This window comes from Bos taurus, chromosome 18, assembly GCF_002263795.3.
Source record: "Bos taurus isolate L1 Dominette 01449 registration number 42190680 breed Hereford chromosome 18, ARS-UCD2.0, whole genome shotgun sequence".
In the NCBI taxonomy this organism is placed as follows: Eukaryota; Metazoa; Chordata; class Mammalia; order Artiodactyla; family Bovidae; genus Bos; species Bos taurus.
This window is the reverse complement of record NC_037345.1, coordinates 23,134,676-23,152,383: the sequence shown is the minus strand read 5'-3', so window position 1 is coordinate 23,152,383 and position 17,708 is coordinate 23,134,676. Positions and strand designations below refer to the sequence as shown.

Sequence of the window (17,708 nt, the reverse complement as noted above, 5' to 3'; positions counted from 1 at the left end):
GCAACCTTGCATCGAGCAAGACTATTGGTACCATTTTTCCAATAGCATTTGCTCACTTGTGATCTCTGAGTCACATTTTGCTAATTCTCACAATATTTCAAACTTTTTCATTATTATCATACTTGTTACGGTGATCAGTGATCTTTTATGTTACTACTGCAAAAAGATTACAACTCCCTAAAGGCTCAGAGAATGGTTAGCAATAGCGTTTTTAAATAAGGTATTTACCTTGCTCAGTGGTAAAGAATCTGCCTGCCAATGTAGGAGACACATGTTCAATCCCTGGGTTGGGAAGTTCCTATGGAGAAGGAAATGGCAACCCACTCCAGTATTTTTGCCGGGAGAATTCCATGGACAGAGGAACCTGGCGGGCTACAGTCAGTCCATGGGGTTGCAAAGAGCTGGACATGAGTGAGTGACTAAACAACAGTAACTTTGTTTTTATACATAACACTATCACACACTTAATATATTGCCGTATAATGTAAAGGTAACTTTTACAGGCACTGGGAAACCAAAAAATTCATGTGACTCATTTTATTGTCATATTTAATTTATTGCTGTGGCTTGGAACCAAACCTGCAATGTCTTCAAGGTGTGCCTTATTGCTTTTTTAGTAAAACTTTGCTTATTTCTGGTTGAGTATGATAAGCAGTTGGATTTGGTTCAGCTTGCAGTTCACAAATGTTGTATGTTTCATTCTGGTAAGGCAGTTGTTGTCACTCTTTGTTTTGGCTGATACCTCAAGCTACTGTGAAACTCAGGATTCTCCCCCAAAACTGATATCCCACTTCAGATCAAATGAGGCAGAAGCCTTATATTGGAAGTGTCAGCTGAAGAAACAGCTTTTTCCCTGGGTTCCTGCAGTGAGCGGTCCAGGAGCCCATCACTTAATTCAGAGCTAAAAGAATATAAGCAACGTGTTGGGTTTTTAAAGTGGCAAATGAAATCCTTTCCCTCCAAATTTCAGAATTAATCAAGAAATATCTATAAGCATCAGATAGATGAAGATCAAAACGTCATCTTTATTGCTGGCCTCACTCAATTCACTACCCACTCCAGTATTCTGGCCTGGAGAATTCCATGGACTGTACAGTCCATGAGGTCTCAGAGAGTTGGATACGACTGAGCGACTTTTATGTCACGTCACATCACGTCACTCGATTAGAAAATGTGGTTGGAATCTGTGGCTCAGTAATTGGGTTTTCACATCTAGCCTCTCACTCTCTCCTTCAAGACAAGGTCTTAGGATTGCCCCTTTGTAAAGCAACGTTGACCTGCCCTAGGTCAACGGCAGATAGGGTCCCCATCTCCCATTTGAGAAATCTCATGAGTTCAGACAAATAGAATTGGTTTTCCAACCTGTCTCCAAAAAGGAGATGTCAGGCCCCAGACAACTTGTCCTGTGGATGCAGGAGCAAGAGGAAACGCCCCCTCCAGGCAGACAGACCAGACAGAGAGCCAGGAGCAGCCACGCCAGGCTCAGGCCAACCAGGCAGGTGGCTCCTTCCCCTCGGGGAGCGAGGGGAGGGGAGAAAGGGACCAGCAGGATTAGGGAATAGCTGTCCACTTTCCACACATTTTATCCTTGCCCTTTCGTCTCACGGTTCAAAATAGCACTTTGAAACTTCCATCAGAATTGAGTCCCTGAAAAAAGGTGCCTTCATCCTTCAAAGGAGCCACTCTCCTTGCTTCTAAGTCAGGAAGTCATGGTTGACTTTTTCTAGAAATTCCTGCTTCTATCATGCCTAGCCCCTCCCCAGAGGTCCCTGTCCTTGTCACTGACATCATCCTTAACAACGGAAAGTCTGCTACATTTTCCTGCTAAGAATGGCCCCTTTCCTGCTCGCCTACAAGTCCATGTGGTAGTCACCCATTTCAAGGCGTTTTTCTCTTTGTCCAAACACCTGCCCTCTATTCAACACACCCATTTCAGAAGCTCTGGTCTCCACAAAAGCCTGGGATGACTTGGATAATTTTCTGAGCACTTACTGTAGTCAAAGCCTGTCTCAGAAGCCTTAGTAAAGGTAGGGAATTTGACTGTTTCCTGTATATACTTGTTTTCTCTATACATACTGAATATAAAACCCGAAATGCTGAGGCTGTCATTGATTTTATTGTCATGTTATGTTGATCAAGATGCCTGTGAGTTCTTGGGCTGCTAAATTCATACATTTAACTCTTTCAATTATTTATTCACTTACTAATCTTTATGGAGTATGCTTGGCCCTCTGCTGAACCCTGGGGTTATAGACAGAAAAAATTCTCAATTCCTATCTTTGGGAATTCAGTCTGGGTGGAGGAATGGACATATAGATATTTTACAATATAGCCCAGGAAGTTGAATTGTAGAGGCACATGGACTCCTGTGTTAGCATTCTGCCCTAGGGTGAGAGATACTTGGGTATCATTGAATCAAAGTAAGGTTGCAGGGTGAGGGGGGCCTCCTACGGTCAAGATGAGCCATTTTGGCAGGGTCTGGTCTTCTTCAGTGTGAAGAAGAGCAGTGTGTGCCCCAGGAATTGTGAAAGGCAGGTTGGGCCCAGTCTGTGGAAGGCTTTGTAAGACAGAAGGAGCTTAAACTTCATTCTGTAAGCAACAGGAAGCCAGCAGAGATTTTAAGCAGAGGTGTAACTCCATCAGCTTTTTATTAGGGAGATAACTCTGGATCGGATGGATGGGATTCATTCTTAGAAAAGTTAATCCTTCCAAGGCAACAAGCACTTGGCTGCTGAGAAGCCTGGCTTTTTGCTTAGTGTTTGGAGGGTCTCGAGCGATATTGATGTAATTGAGCTTTTAGCAAAAAAGATGAAATCGTAATAGCCAATATGTCTAAAATGAAAAGAACGTGATTTGCCTTATAATAATGTACCCCCCTTAAAAAATAAATCTTTAATTCAACCTATGAATCTTTAATGCCAAGAACGCAGCATAATACTTTGAAATTGAAACTTGAGATACAGGCATGGCAAAAAATCAGTCCTACAGTGGGTTTGGGGCGTGCACATTGAGAAGTATGAACTATTGACACCTCCTGGTGGCAGCAGATGTGTGCTGTTTGCTCGGTCAAAACAAGAGGGAAATGAATCAAAGGCATTAAAAATAAATAACGCTGGCAGCCCAGAAGGAAGGGATGGGAGGATGAAATGGCCCGGGTCTGGGGGCCAACCTGGCGGAGACCTCTGCCTATTGGAAGAGAGAGGGATGGCAGAGAGAGGCCTCGAGTGATCAGGGCCAGCTGCCACTGCTCCTGGTGAGAGGGGCTGAGTAAGGGCGCTTCTGACAAATTTAAAACCAAAAGGTAGATTACTGAGATTGGTGTTCCAGAATGTCCACTGGCAGTTTTTAAAGGAAATTGTTTTCACTTTTCAGTTCTAAACACCCAGCCTCATAAATGCTTTCTCCATAGTAACCCCTTTCAGGTCTATAAGCACTTTTTAACCTTCTCAAGACCCTTTCACATAAAGGGTTGTATTTAATATAAAAGGAAAGAACCTGTCCTCCAGGAAAAAACCACCCAGAGTCATTGCATTTCTCACTTGTACATTATTTAAAAAGGCACAAAGACATTAACTGTGACAGCTTGAATACCAAAACACAAAAGCCGATCAAATGCATCTTAGATGTACACGCTTACCTACTCCCAGTGGAAAAACATGAGAAGGACCAAAAAAGCAGCATCATGGTTCCTGATTCATTCCTGATACAGAAATAGTTCAGAACTGAGATGGGAGGATCCAGGGTCCAGGTTTAATTATCACTGGCTGGATGACGTAGGACATGTCCTTTTCTTTCTCTCAGCCTCAGTTTCCCTCTAGGTAAAGTGTGAAGATGGGCTACAAAAGATCTTTAGCATCTAGCGGATGTTGGGCAGGTTTGTGACTTTCATGCATTCTAAGCACTTTTGCCTTTTCATACTGTTCATGGGATCTCAAGGCAAGAACACTGAAGTGGTTTGCCATTCCCTTCTCCAGTGGACCACATTCTGTCAGACCTCTCCACCATGACCCGCCCGTCTTGGGTGGCCCCACGGGCATGGCTTAGTTTCACTGAGTTAGACAAGGCTGTGGTCCTAGTGTGATTAGATTGACTAGTTTTCTGTGATTATGGTTTCAGTGTGTCTGCCCTCTGATGCCTTCTTGCAACACCTACCATCTTACTTGGGTTTCTCTTACCTTGGATGTGGGGTATCTCTTCACAGCTGCTCCAGCAAAGCGCAGCCGCTGCTCCTTACCTTGGACAAGGGGTATCTCCTCACCTCAGCCCCTTCTGACCTTGAATGTGGAATAGCTCCTCTAGGCCCTCCTGCGCTCGCGCAGCCACTGCTCCTTGGAAGGGGGGTTGCTCCTGCCGGCCGCCACCCCTGGTTTCGGGCATGGGGTATGTCCTCTCGGCTGCCACCCCTGGCCTCGGATGTGGGGTAGCTCCTCTCAACCATTCCTGAGCCGTCACAGCCTGGCACTCTCGGCCGCTGCCTCTGACCTTGGACGTGGGGTAGCTCCTCTCGGCAGTGCTAAGAGGAACTCCCCAGGTCAGTAGGTGCCCAATATGCTACTGGAGATCAGTGGAGAAATAACTCCAAAAAGAATGAAGGGATGGAGCCAAAGCAAAAACAATACCCAGCTGTGGATGTGACTTGTGATAGAAGCAAGGTCCGATGCTGTAAAGAGCAATATTGCATAGGAACCTGGAATGTCAGGTCCATGAATCAAGGCAAATTGGAAGTGGTCAAACAGGAGATGGCAAGAGTGAACGTTGACATTCTAGGAATCAGCGAACTAAAGGGGACTGGAATGGGTGAATTTAACTCAGATGACCATTATATCTACTACTGCGGGCAGGAATCCCTCAGAAGAAATGGAGTAGTCATCATGGTCAACAAGAGAGTTCAAAATGCAGTACTTGGATGCAATCTCAAAAACGACAGAATGATCTCTATTTGTTTCCAAGGCAAACCATTCAATATCACAGTAATCCAAGTCTATGCCCCAACCAGTAACGCTGAAGAAGCTGAAGTTGAATGGTTCTATCAAGACCTACAAGACCTTTTAGAACTAACACCAAAAAAGATGTCCTTTTCATTATAGGGGACTGGAATGCAAAAGTAGGAAGTCAAGAAACACCTGGAGTAACAGGCAAATTTGGCCTTGGAATATGGAATGAAGCAGGGCAAAGACTAATAGAGTTTTGCAAAGAAAATGCACTGGTCATAGCAAACATCCTCTTTCAACAACACAAGAGAAGACTCTACACATGGACATCACCAGATGGTCAACACTGAAATCAGATTGATTATATTCTTTGCAGCCAAAGATGGAGAAGCTCTATACTGTCAACAAAAACAAGACTGGGAGCTGACTGTGGCTCAGATCATGAACTCTTTATTGCCAAATTCAGACTGAAATTGAAGAAAGTAGGGAAAACCACTAGACCATTCAGGTATGACCTAAATCAAATCCCTTATGATTATACAGTGGAAGTGAGAAATAGATTTAAGGAACTAGATCTGATAGATAGAGTGCCTGATGAACTATGGAATGAGGTTTGTGACACTGTACAGGAGACAGGGATCAAGACCATCCCCATGGAAAAGAAATGCAAAAAAGCAAAATGGCTGTCTGGGGAGGCCTTACAAACAGCTGTGAAAAGAAGAGAAGTGAAAAGCAAAGGAGAAAAGGAAAGATATAAACATCTGAATGCAGAGTTCCAAAGAATAGCAAGAAGAGATAAGAAAGCCTTCCTCAGCGATCAATGCAAAGAAATAGAGGAAAACAACAGAATGGGAAAGACTAGAATCTCGTCAAGAAAATTAGAGATACCAAGGGAACATTTCATGCAAAGATGGGCTCAATAAAGGACAGAAGTGGTATGGACCTAACAGAAGCAGAAGATATTAAGAAGAGGTGGCAAGAATACACAGAACTGTACAAAAAAGATCTTCACGACCCAGATAATCACGATGGTGTGATCACTCACCTAGAGCCAGACATCCTGGAATGTGAAGTCAAGTGGGCCTTAGAAAGCATCACTACGAACAAAGCTAGTGGAGGTGATGGAATTCCAGTTGAGCTATTCCAAATCCTGAAAGACGATGCTGTGAAAGTGCTGCAGTCAATATGCCAGCAAATTTGGAAAACTCAGCAGTGGCCACAGGACTGGAAAAGGTCAGTTTTCATTCCAATCCCAAAGAAAGGCAATGCCAAAGAATGCTCAAACTACCGCACAATTGCATGCATCTCACACACTAGTAAAGTAATGCTCAAAATTCTCCAAGCCAGGCTTCAGCAATATGTGAACTGTGAACTTCCAGATGTTCAAGGTGGCTTTAGAAAAGGCAGAGGAACCAGAGACCAAATTGCCAACATCCACTGGATCCTTGAAAAAGCAAGAGAGTTCCAAAAAAACATCTATTTCTGCTTATTGACTATGCCAAAGCCTTTGACTGTGTGGATCACAATAAACTGTGGAAAATTCTGAAAGACATGGGAAAACCAGACCACTTGACCTGCCTCTTGAGAAATTTGTATGCAGGTCAGGAAACAACAGTTAGAACTGGACATGGAACAACAGGCTGGTTCCAAATAGGAAAAGGAGTACATCAAGGCTGTATATTGTCACCCTGCTTATTTAACTTCTATGCAGAGTACATCATGAAAAATGCTGGGCTGGAAGAAGCACAAGCTGGAATCAAGATTGCTGGGAGAAATATCAATAACCTCAGATATGCAGATGACACCACCCTTATGGCAGAAAGTGAAGAGGAACTAAAAAGCCTCTTGATGAAGGTGAAAGTGGAGAGTGAAAAAGTTGGCTTAAAGCTCAACATTCAGAAAACTACGATCATGGCATCTGGTCCCATCACTTCATGGGAAATAGATGGGGAAACAGTGGAAACAGTGTTAGACTTTATTTTTTTGGGCTCCAAAATCACTGCAGATGGTGACTGCAGCCATGAAATTAAAAGATGCTTACTCTTTGGAAGAAAAGTTATGACCAACCTAGATGGCATATTGAAAAGCAAAGACATTACTTTGCCAACAAAGGTCCATCTAGTCAAGGCTATGGTTTTTCCAGTGGTTGTGTGTGGATGTGAGAGTTGGACTGTGAAGAAAGCTGAGCGCCAAAGAATTGATGCTTTTGAACTGTGGTCTTGGAGAAGACTCTTGAGAGACCCTTGGACAGCAAGGAGACCAACCAGTCCATTCTGAAGAGATCAGCCCTGGGATTTCTTTGGAAGGAGTGATGCTAAAGCTGAAACTCCAGTAGTTTGGCCACCTCATGCGAAGGGTTGACTCATTGGAAAAGACTCTGATGTTGGGAGGGATTGGGGGCAGGAGGAGAAGGGGACAACAGAGGATGAGATGGCTGGATGGCATCACTGACTCGATGGACGTGAGTCTGAGTGAACTCCGGGAGTTGGTGATGGACAGGGAGGCCTGGCGTGCTGCGATTCATGGGGTCGCAAAGAGTCGAACATGACTGAGTGACTGAACTGAACTGAACTGAACTGAAGCACTTTTGTCTTCTGGTCCCCTTTTGCTGTTGTTTCATCTCTTGGTTTATTAACTAACCACAGGCCATGTGGGTGACAGAGTTCATCTCATTCCTCTAATATTTAAAAGTATGATTGTAACCCAGCTATGTACATCAACATATTCCTTTCCAAAGGATTCTGTGTTTTCAGGATGATTGAAGTGTAACATGACCAGAAGCTTTGATTCCATATTGATTTCCAGATCAGAAAATGCTTTATCCCTCCAAGTCACTTTAGCATCACTATCAGTACACATAAGGGAAAAGCAAGTTGTTTCTGCAAAAAGTTTCCATGTAAAATCCAAAGAGTCAACCCAATGTCCATCTCCTGGTCTGGTACTGCTGATATAAAAGGTTACCATTTGGCGGAAGCTGAGGGAAGGGTATCCAGGATGTCTCGGTTATTTTTCCAGTTTCCTCTGAGACTACAATTATTTCAAAATTATTATTGTTTAAATACGTTACTTATGGAAAGAAAGGATAAATTTTAGTTCAAAATTTAAAACGATAATCTGAAAGTTCTTAGGAGAGCTTGGGAGTCACCTATCACCTGTGATACCTCAGTCAGGGAAACCCTGGAGTCCAGTTAAAGAAGGTTTATTTCCCTCCAAGGCTCCTTAGTCACTGGGGCAGTGATAAATATGGCATGGAACATGGCTCTCCCCAACTCCCAGACCAAGAAGGCTCTGAATTAGTGTCAGCTCATAAGGAACAAGTGAGAAGGGGGCCCCCTAATTTTGTGAAAAACCAGGGAGAGAACATGGCACATGATTTATTCCCATCACTCTGTAGCTGAGGCTCACTCACACCAACTGTGCAATCGCAGGCCAGCCGTCTACCCAGACTCAGAGCCCGGTCCGGACACAGGCTGGGCTGGGGTTTCATCTCGCGAGCTCCGATGGCACCAGAGGGTCAGCCTAGCTCAGGGCCAGCTGGTCCTTCTTCTTCTGCAAGACCTGCTCCTCCCACAGCGCCTGGTCCAAGGGTATTGAGCACCACAGGCCGGTACTTCTCTGGAGGAGCCGCTTGTGCGCAGCAGGTAGGGCTCCACGCCTCACAGAGGTACTGGCAGATGCAGGAACTTCCGACACTGAGGTCGCAGTCGCACATCTGGGCCCCCGCACTCACCAGCGGCCCGCGAAGCCCACATGCAGGATGCGGTCCAGGAAGCGGGTCCAGCGGGGCTGCAGGGAGCCGCAGCGGGCCCGGCAGAGGCCGACCTGGGCGTCGAAGGGAGCCTCGTACACAAGTGAGCAGAGGCCCAGGGCTCACCGCGACCCGGCGGCCAGAGCAGCTGCCGCTGGGACACTTCCGACTCAGCTGGAGGGTGCCGGCCCGTGGAGCCTCGGCCCCTGGAAGGCCGCCTCGCTCTGCTCCGGGGCGCAGGACGCAGCCGCGCCCGGTGTACACGGCCGCCAGCCTGCCTGGGCCCGCGCTGCCGCCGCCTTGTACCCGCAGGCCTTAGTCCTGGAGCAGCGCTCAGGCCTCGGCACCCGACCGCGCCCACACGCGGGGCTTTATGGTCACAGGGTCACCCTCCTCTCCGCGGCTTTGGAACCAACATCTCTCCAGAAAAGCCGCCTCCCTTCTCTTCCGCTTGCCCAGGTAGGTCGAGCAGAAGGCCGGGAGTCTCTTCTGGCAAGCGCCAACAGTGTGGTTCTTGACCACCACCCTCCAACCCCCGGCCTTTTCTTTTTTTATGTATATATTTTTTAAAGTATAGTTGACTCACCCTGGAGGAAGGCTTGGCAACCCACTCCAGTATTCTTGCCTGGAGAATCCCTGTGAACAGAGGAGCCTGGCGGGCTGCAGTCCATGGGGTCGCAAAGAGTCGGACACGTCTGAGTGACTAAGCACAGCACAGCTGACTTACAATGTTTGAGGTGCGCAGCAAGGTGATTCAGTTATACATATACACATATATTATGTTTGAAATTCTTTTCCATTATAGGTTATTACAAGACTTTGACTGTAGTTCCCTGTGCTATAAACATCTTTTGTTTGTTGCATATCTATTTTTTTAATCAGAAATCTAACACTCTATTCATACCAAGTCAAACATGTGGAATCAAAATGTCATAAACTTTTTAGTCAGGCAAAAATTTGTAAGTTTTCTAAAGTATTATACATATTATTTATATGGCCTTTTAAAAAATTATATTAAAAAAACCAGATTTTAGAACTGCTTAGAAAAGAAATAGAGCCAGGTCTGGATTTTGTCTTTCTACCCGTGCAGTGACAGTAGGCATCTTCCTTCTTGCAAGAAGCAGAGGTTCTCCTGGCGCTGGCCACATGGGAGCTGTGCCCAGAGCATCTCAGGGAGAAGTGGGCCCCAAGTGGGGGCAGCTGGAGAGGCCAGAGATCACAGAGGTGAAGAGGTGAGCTTCGCTTTTAAGGAACCTGGACTCAAGCTGGCACTCAGCCACGTACTTCTGTTTGGCTTCAGGCAAGTTTTTTAACTTTTCTGAGCCTCAAGTTTCTCCAGTGAAAATGAGGATAATACATCAGAGCAGCTCCCTAGCACTGTGGTAAGGGTCTTCCAGAGTCCTGCCTTTATGGGCGCTCAGTGTCTGACCTTTAGTAAGTGCTCCGTAAGTGGCGGCTGTTACACTTCTTATCGTATTCTTATCATTGTCTTCCCTAAGGGTCTGACCCATTTGGTGAATGTGGTTGCTCACTTCAGAACAGTCTGCCCACCAACTTCCTCCCCCACAAGGTGAGCAAGGATAGGCCTTGGGACTAATTCATGATAGCCTGGCTCTGGGTTCCTTTCACAAAGGGCATGTGGGCCTATCGGGCTGCTGAGCCAGCTGGTGGTCATGCCCACCCCTGGGCCCAAGCTGAGGAGCCTCGCCTAGGTTCATAGTTTGGGAGGGCAGTGATGGTAGCAGCCACTGCCCTGCTCTGTGGCTACTGAGATGATCATATTCTAGGGTGCTAAAAATGACCATAATCATTGTTTAACACATTTGGTTGAGTTTCATGCCTTTTTTTTTTTTTTTTTTGCTATGTGCACAGATGACTATAGCTTTAAAAAAAAAAAAAAAATACAAGATTTAAGTACCTGAATCTCTCCTTATGCGTTGTTACTAGAGAGCAAAAAAGTTCCATGAAATTTGCATGTGTGTGTTTGGGTCTTTTGCTAGCCTCAAGTTTCCATAACTACATCTGTTTAAGATTCTGTGGGTATGGAAATCTCATATTGTTGATCTAGAAGGGCTATTTTTGCTTTACCAAAGGCCAATCACACAGGTCAGTGGCAACCCTCCCTCCTTGCTCAATTGCTATTCTTTGGGCATTAATTTTAATGTTTAAATAGCAAGTGCATTTTCCAAAGGCTGCATAAAGCACTAGATAAGCAGAAGACCACTGGCTTGGGAAGAGCAGAATGCTCAGCGAAGCTTTTCACATACAGAGAATGCTGAATATCTCTACCATTATTTAGCATCAGAATCAGTTATGGTTGTCTGACTGATGGACAATTTTTTCCCGACCTGCTCTCTTTGCAAGTGACCTATACTGTCTAGACAGTTGCATATTATTTATACATTCATTTCAGATTTTATGGGCTTTTTTTTTTTTAGCAAAGTTGTGCAGGTTTCATGCAGCCAACTATTGGAAATGTACTTCACGAAAAGCCATATAATTGCACTAGGTGAATGCTGCTTTCTTAGAGTTGTGTCACCATTAAAATAAAAAAGTGGGTCTTGTTTTTTTTTCAAGGAAAGACCATTATACGAGCTCCGAAAGAAAATGAGACCAAACTTTCCAACTTCAGCTCACACACACACACACAGACACACACAAATGCCCCTCCTATCTTCAGAGTACCAGCAGCAGACCATGGAGAGAATTAAAGACTGCTAATTTCAAAGGTTCTTAATCAATTCAAGTTGATCCCATTTGTTGATTAGGGAGTCAAAATGCATTATTTGCATTCTGTTTCAAATTCAGAATTTTCTTGAGGAGGTTTGAGGCTGGAGAAATCTCTTTCAGAGGGATCCCCTTGGGCAGAAAGGGAGTTAATTTGAAAACTCTGGTGAGTCTGATGGGTTGTGAAAGTTCCACATGAAACATTTATAATGGCTCCTTTCAGTGTGGTGGATTTTGGGTGAGAGAGAGAGAGAGAGAGAGAGAGAGAGAGAGTGTGTGTGTGTGTGTGTGTGTGTGTGTGTGTGTACTCGTGCACATGAGGATTCTTCAGGAGTCATGAACCAGTGCCTGAAGCTTTGTGTAGTTATCTGGGGAGTGAACAAAAGGCCCCATTTCCATCCAGATACTTGGTGTTGTGTAGACCTTACAGCTGGAGAGGGGAGATGAGTATGAAATTTAGGATTAAATGGAGGGACAGTCCCTTCCTGAGGTGTGTCTGAAGCTGGGGGCTAGTTCTGTGCAGACCTCAGAGCCTGAGTCTGACCAGTCTCTCTGCTGCGGATACCCAGTTTGGAACTCTGTCTTCTCCTGGCTTCATTGTGGGGTGACTTTCTACATGAGACTAAAATTAGAAATCAGTTCCTTCATGCCTGGTGAGCTCTCGGAGACATGCCCTGACCAGCCTCAGAGGAAGTGACCCCAAGGACCAGTTCCCTGGGGAGGACATGCTCGATGTAGCCAAAAGTGAGGGCATACATCTGGAAGTCCCTACCCTGCCGCCCCCAGCCCAGATGATTTTCGCTTGAAAAATCCCAGGCCTGCTTAGAAAAGAAGCTTGTCGATATGTGTGCCCTACATATTGGAAGACACTATTTCTTTGGGGCAAGATTATACATTAACCTATTTACATCTCATTTATGTCAAGTGGAGATGGTGAGGGTGAACATTTCATAGGAATTACTTGAAGGAAAAAAAATGTAGCTTCAGCTGGATACAATTTGTTCTGTGTCTTTGGAGTCTCAACCTCTAAGCCCCTCAGTATGCACTTGCTTCCCATGCTCCTTGAGGAGTCACAGTTGACACCTTAAAATTGACCCTGGCCACCAAATGGTCCACCATGTTCTGTTTATCAGCCAACACCAATGTTCAGTTGTAAACCTTGCTTACTAGGTGGCTAAAGTTATTTGAGGTGTAAAAAAAAAAATCACAGTGGAGAAAGCAAACAGTTCTCACCACTCTTATAAAAGGGAAAAAAGTTTTACCTGTCTAAATACCAATTCTAAAGCACACCATTTCCTTCGATAATGCAAAGGGGTCCTTTTCAAAGGCTGTTTCTTTCTCAGCCTTGATTTTATTTTCCGTTCCGCTCCTACAGTATAAGATTAATTCCCACTTTCTGCATATTGCCTGGAGTTCAGCACACATGTTCACCGAGGTGTACAGTCCTCAAATAACTTTGGTGCCTCTTTCACCCACTGTTAGGAAGTATATTTAAAAGAAATTGCCTTTTATAGATTTAAATTACAAAAGTACTGATATCATGCAAAAGGCAGTTTAACTCATGCAAGCATACAAATGGGTAAATCTTAGGGAAAAAGATACCAAAGCTAATATGAATGTAAATAGGATTAGCTGCCTGCATTAGCAGCTCCTGTGAAATTTAAAGTACTTTCTGTTAGGTTATTCTTTAAAATACACCTATATTTCATGTGTGCATTTGTAGATATTTGGGAATATATTTTACTTTGTCTTGGGCTTGAGTTTCATACCAACTATAGACAACAGTCCAGACCTCTGCTTACTGACAGCCAAAGTAGAAGGGGAATTTACCTTTCTTGATGATTAAATATTCATTGACATAGAATTTTAAATTTCTAGGACAATAGGACAAACTTTGACCAAGAAAGCATAGATTCATGCTGCAAAGAAATTAGAAAGCCAAGTATATAGTGGTTTTATTTTTCTTTTAAGAAAAGCCTTGTCTGTTCTCAAAGATGGATTCAGAGGTAAGTGAGCTGTTTAGAGCTGAGAGGCGAACAGTAGCCAATGGGCTGGATCCAGCTCTCTGCCTGTTTTGGTTTTTCTTCCAAGGTTAGAATGGTTTTTACATTTTTCAATGGTTATTAAAAAATCAGAAAAAGAGTACTTGATGACACATAAAAATTATGTTAAATTCAAAACTTAGTATCCACAAATAAGCTGTATTGGAATATGGTCATGCTCACTTGGATACTTTTTTATTGGCTACTTTCTCACTCTAGTAGCAGATTTGAGGAGCTGGGGTAGTGACCTGACGGCCTCTCGGGTCTAAAAGATTTACCATCTGCCTTTCAGAGGAAAAGTTTGCAAAGTCTAGATTTAGAATAAAAGTATTTTTATGCACATTATTATTGAGAATCACAATTACATTGTTGGAGTTGGAAATCAGTTGTGAAAAGAATATCATGTATCTGTTTTTTGTTTAGATTCTTTTCTTAGTTGGAAGCATCAGAAACAGATTATAGGTAATAAGGCATTTTTAAAATTAAGCCACAAGCTAACAGAGCACCTCAGGGCCACAGGTGTGAGACTTTGGGAGGAGGTATGGTCAACTGAGAGGGAAGAGTCTGGATTTGGGGGCCAACTTACTGGGCTCACATCTCTAGTCTGTGACGTAGAATATTGTATATTACTTCTCTGTGCCACAGTTTCCATATCAGTAAAATGGGGTTGGACTTTCGTGGCAGTCCATTGGTTAAGACTCCATGATGCTTTCAGTGCAAGGAGTGGGGAATCGATTCCTGGTTGGGGAACTAAGATCCCACATGCTATGCAACAGAGCCAAAAAATAGAAACAGACAAACAAAATTAAAAAATAAAATGGGGACAATAATGACAATTTGTCTCATGGGGTTGTTGTCAGAATTAAATCGTGTGTTTAAAAGAGTGCCCAGTCTTTGCAAAACTCAATTATTGCTGGTTATTTTATTCTTTTAAAAAATAGGGTATTGGCATTTAAATCTTTGTGAATTTTGAAAGTTGATTTCCTTGTTAGAAGCACTTACTCTTTAGGTCACAGTATGTTTTTTAAACTTCTAATTTTGTGTTGGGGTATAGCCAATTAACAATCTTGTGATAGCTTCAGGTGAACGGTGAAGGGACTCAGCTGCGCTTACTAACACATGTATCCATTCTCCCCCAAACTCTCCTCCATCCAGGTTGCCACAGAACCTTGAGCAGAGTTTCATGTGCTATACAGTAGGTCCTTACTGGCTAATCTATTTTAAGTACAGTAGTGTATACATGTCTATCACAAACTCCCTTCCCTTCATTCTTCCCCCTGGCAACCATAAGTTTGTTCTCGAAGTCTGAGGTCACAATATTTTGAAAGGGTCCATTAGGTAATGTCACTCGAAGGTTTTGTTAGCAGACGCTTCCGTGTCACGTGCATGTCAGCTGAGGATAAAATGCTCAAAATGCACCTTCCAAGAGTCCTCGATCAGTTTTCTCAAGCTATACTGAGGAATGGATAGGGCCAAAAGAATCGCTGAACTGATTTGCTTCCATCCAGTCTGTCCTGTATTACCTAATTTTAGATCTAGTTAAGTCTGTTCATTTAACCTGTTGTTTTCACACGAGGACATCAAGGTCCAGGGACTGGAATAGACTCAGCCAAGCCACACAATAAGGCAAGCCCAGGGCCCTGAGAGAACTCAGGACGTTTAAACCTGGAGCCTAACAGTAGAAACACATGCACTCAGAACCCCTTTTCTTAGACCATGACACCCAGCACAGCGCCCAGCCCTTAGTACATATGCAGTAAATACAAGAACAACACAGACAACAAGAAGGAATGAACAGAAGATCTATTTGAAATCTTCCAACTCCCTTAAAACACACACAAATATGAGAAAGGTTTACTCCAATGGTTAAATAAAGAGAACTGTCCACAGAGAACTTTTTATGGTAGATCTGCCCTGGTATCTTATACCTGAGCACCTGCTATGATCAGTAGAATCTAGTCCTTCACTTTTTCTGCCAGTAAGAGTTTGAATTATTAGTGATTCAGCCCATATGTATTGAGCTTATGCTTTTTCCTTTGCTTTTTTGCCTACTCATTATTTATATTATAGTGGTATGTTTTATGAATCTCTGTAAACCACCTCCAATCCATATTGGAATAAGGTAAAATGTACATAAATAAATGAATGGATATATGAGTGGATAAAGTACATAAAAGTGAGATGGAGAGTAAGTGGATAAGAAGGCTAAAAAGGGACAGTCAGTTAACAACTGTTAATTACTTGGATTGGTATGCAGAAGGTGCTTAATGAGTATCAATTGACAGGATAGCTAGATTAATGTATTTTAGAAAGCTTTTCAACACACTTGCACCAAAATGTAACCTGACCATTAACTTGACCTAACTGGGCACATTGTTCCAGAGCCCTTGAGTGAGATGAACATTTTTTCTGTCTGTCCTCCTTAGGAGCCTCGGAATAAAAGGGCATCTCCTTCTCAGACCAGATTTGACATGTGAAGATCTAGATTCCCAAAACAGATCAGAGAGGGGGTGCATCTCACCATTCATGGAGTCCCTACATTTTTGCCAAACCAGTAATAAATGTTGGAGATCCAAAACATTTTCCTTACCTTCATGGAGTTTATGGTCTAGAGGAGCAACTGACATTAAACAGATAATCACAAACTGTTACAACATAGTTAGCACTTCACAAAAGAGTGTGCCACATGATATGGCATGTGAAGATTGGTTTAGCTGAATGGTAACTTTATTTAGCAAACCTTTAGTGGAGAAGAGCTGATGGAGGACAGATTTAATAATATATGTTCTCCTGGGGTTTAATGGTGTGTGAAGTCCTTCCCCACTGGTAGGATGCATGATCACAATCCAACCATCAGCACTTTGGGGACATTTCTATTCTCAGTAGAAAGTTTGTAAGACCAAGAGCCAGAGTGATTCATCAATCTAGAGCTACCTTGATCCATAACAGGCCTCTTCTAAGACTGTATGCACAAAACCAGGGTCATTTGGAAGAAGCAGGAAAGAGCTCAATTTCTGAAGATGCATCAAAGATTAGACAGCCCTGTTAGTTGACTGCATGTCTGGCTCATCATTTGGCTACTGTCTCAATGTGATTATGAATATTCATCACTCATAAATAATAAATACTTGATATTTTTATAAGCATCATTAATAATTTATGCACTTGATAAGCATGTGGTGGAAGCATTTGATGAGTGCCTGGATTGTACAAAACATTGATCTACATGTGGTGGAGGTGGGGGCCATGGAGCTGTGTCACTCACCTCTCCCTTCCAGAAAGGACTTACCGTCCAGCTTCAAGGAAAGCAGTTATCTGACAGCCTCTATTGGCCTTCAGAATCTGCCTCAGCTTTCAGCCAAGACCATGCTCTTCCTAGGCAGTCCCCGGGTCTTGGTCATTTTTGCCCAATACAGAGCTTTCCAAATGGCATCCTTTGTTCTGGAGCTTCCTGTTGAGTTGGTTAAGACTTTATAGGATGAACATTATGTTCTGAGGTGAGTTCTTCCTAATCCTGTTTCCTCCCCACTTTTCCTTTCATTGGCATCAGATCTGCATTGTGGTCCAACCTTGCTTCCTCCTAAGCTTCAGGCTCCCTCCTAAGATGACTCCCAGTGATTCTGGAATCTCCTCTCCTTCGCTATTGTCTGGATGTAATGACTCTCTTTTAATAAGTCAGATCAGATCAGATCAGTCGCTCAGTCGTGTCCGACTCTTTGCGACCCCATGAATCGCAGCACGCCAGGCCTCCCTGTCCATCACCAACTCCTGGAATTCACTGAGACTCACGTCCATCGAGTCAGTGATGCCATCCAGCCATCTCATCCTCTGTCGTCCCCTTCTCCTCTTGCCTCCAATCCCTCCCAGCATCAGAGTCTTTTCCAATGAGTCAGCTCTTCCCATGAGGTGGCCAAAGTACTGGAGTTTCAGCTTTAGCATCATTCCTTCCACAGAAATCCCAGGGCTGATCTCCTTCAGAATGAAGTCAGCAAGAACAATGGAAAGTCACTTCTGTGACTTTGGTCCCACTAGGACTCTCTTGCTGTCTCCCTTTTGCTCTCTGGTGAATCGGGCTGCCATATTGTGAGCTGCCCTATAGACAGGCAAGGAATTTAGTGCAGACTCCGGCCAATAGGCACTGGAGGGCCTCAGATCAATAGCCTTCAAGGAACTGAATCCTGTCAACAACCATAAAAGTGAGCTTGGAAGCAAATTCTTCTCCATTTGAGCCTTTAGATAAGACCAGAACTTCAGGCTCAT

General features: G+C 43.7%; 1 pseudogene; it reads right to left on the bottom strand.

The window, feature by feature from the left end:
* Positions 1–8,414: 8,414 nt before the first annotated feature.
* The window catches only part of LOC785669 (mitochondrial import inner membrane translocase subunit Tim29-like), a 93,069-nt pseudogene continuing 83,775 nt past the window's right edge, over positions 8,415–17,708 (bottom strand).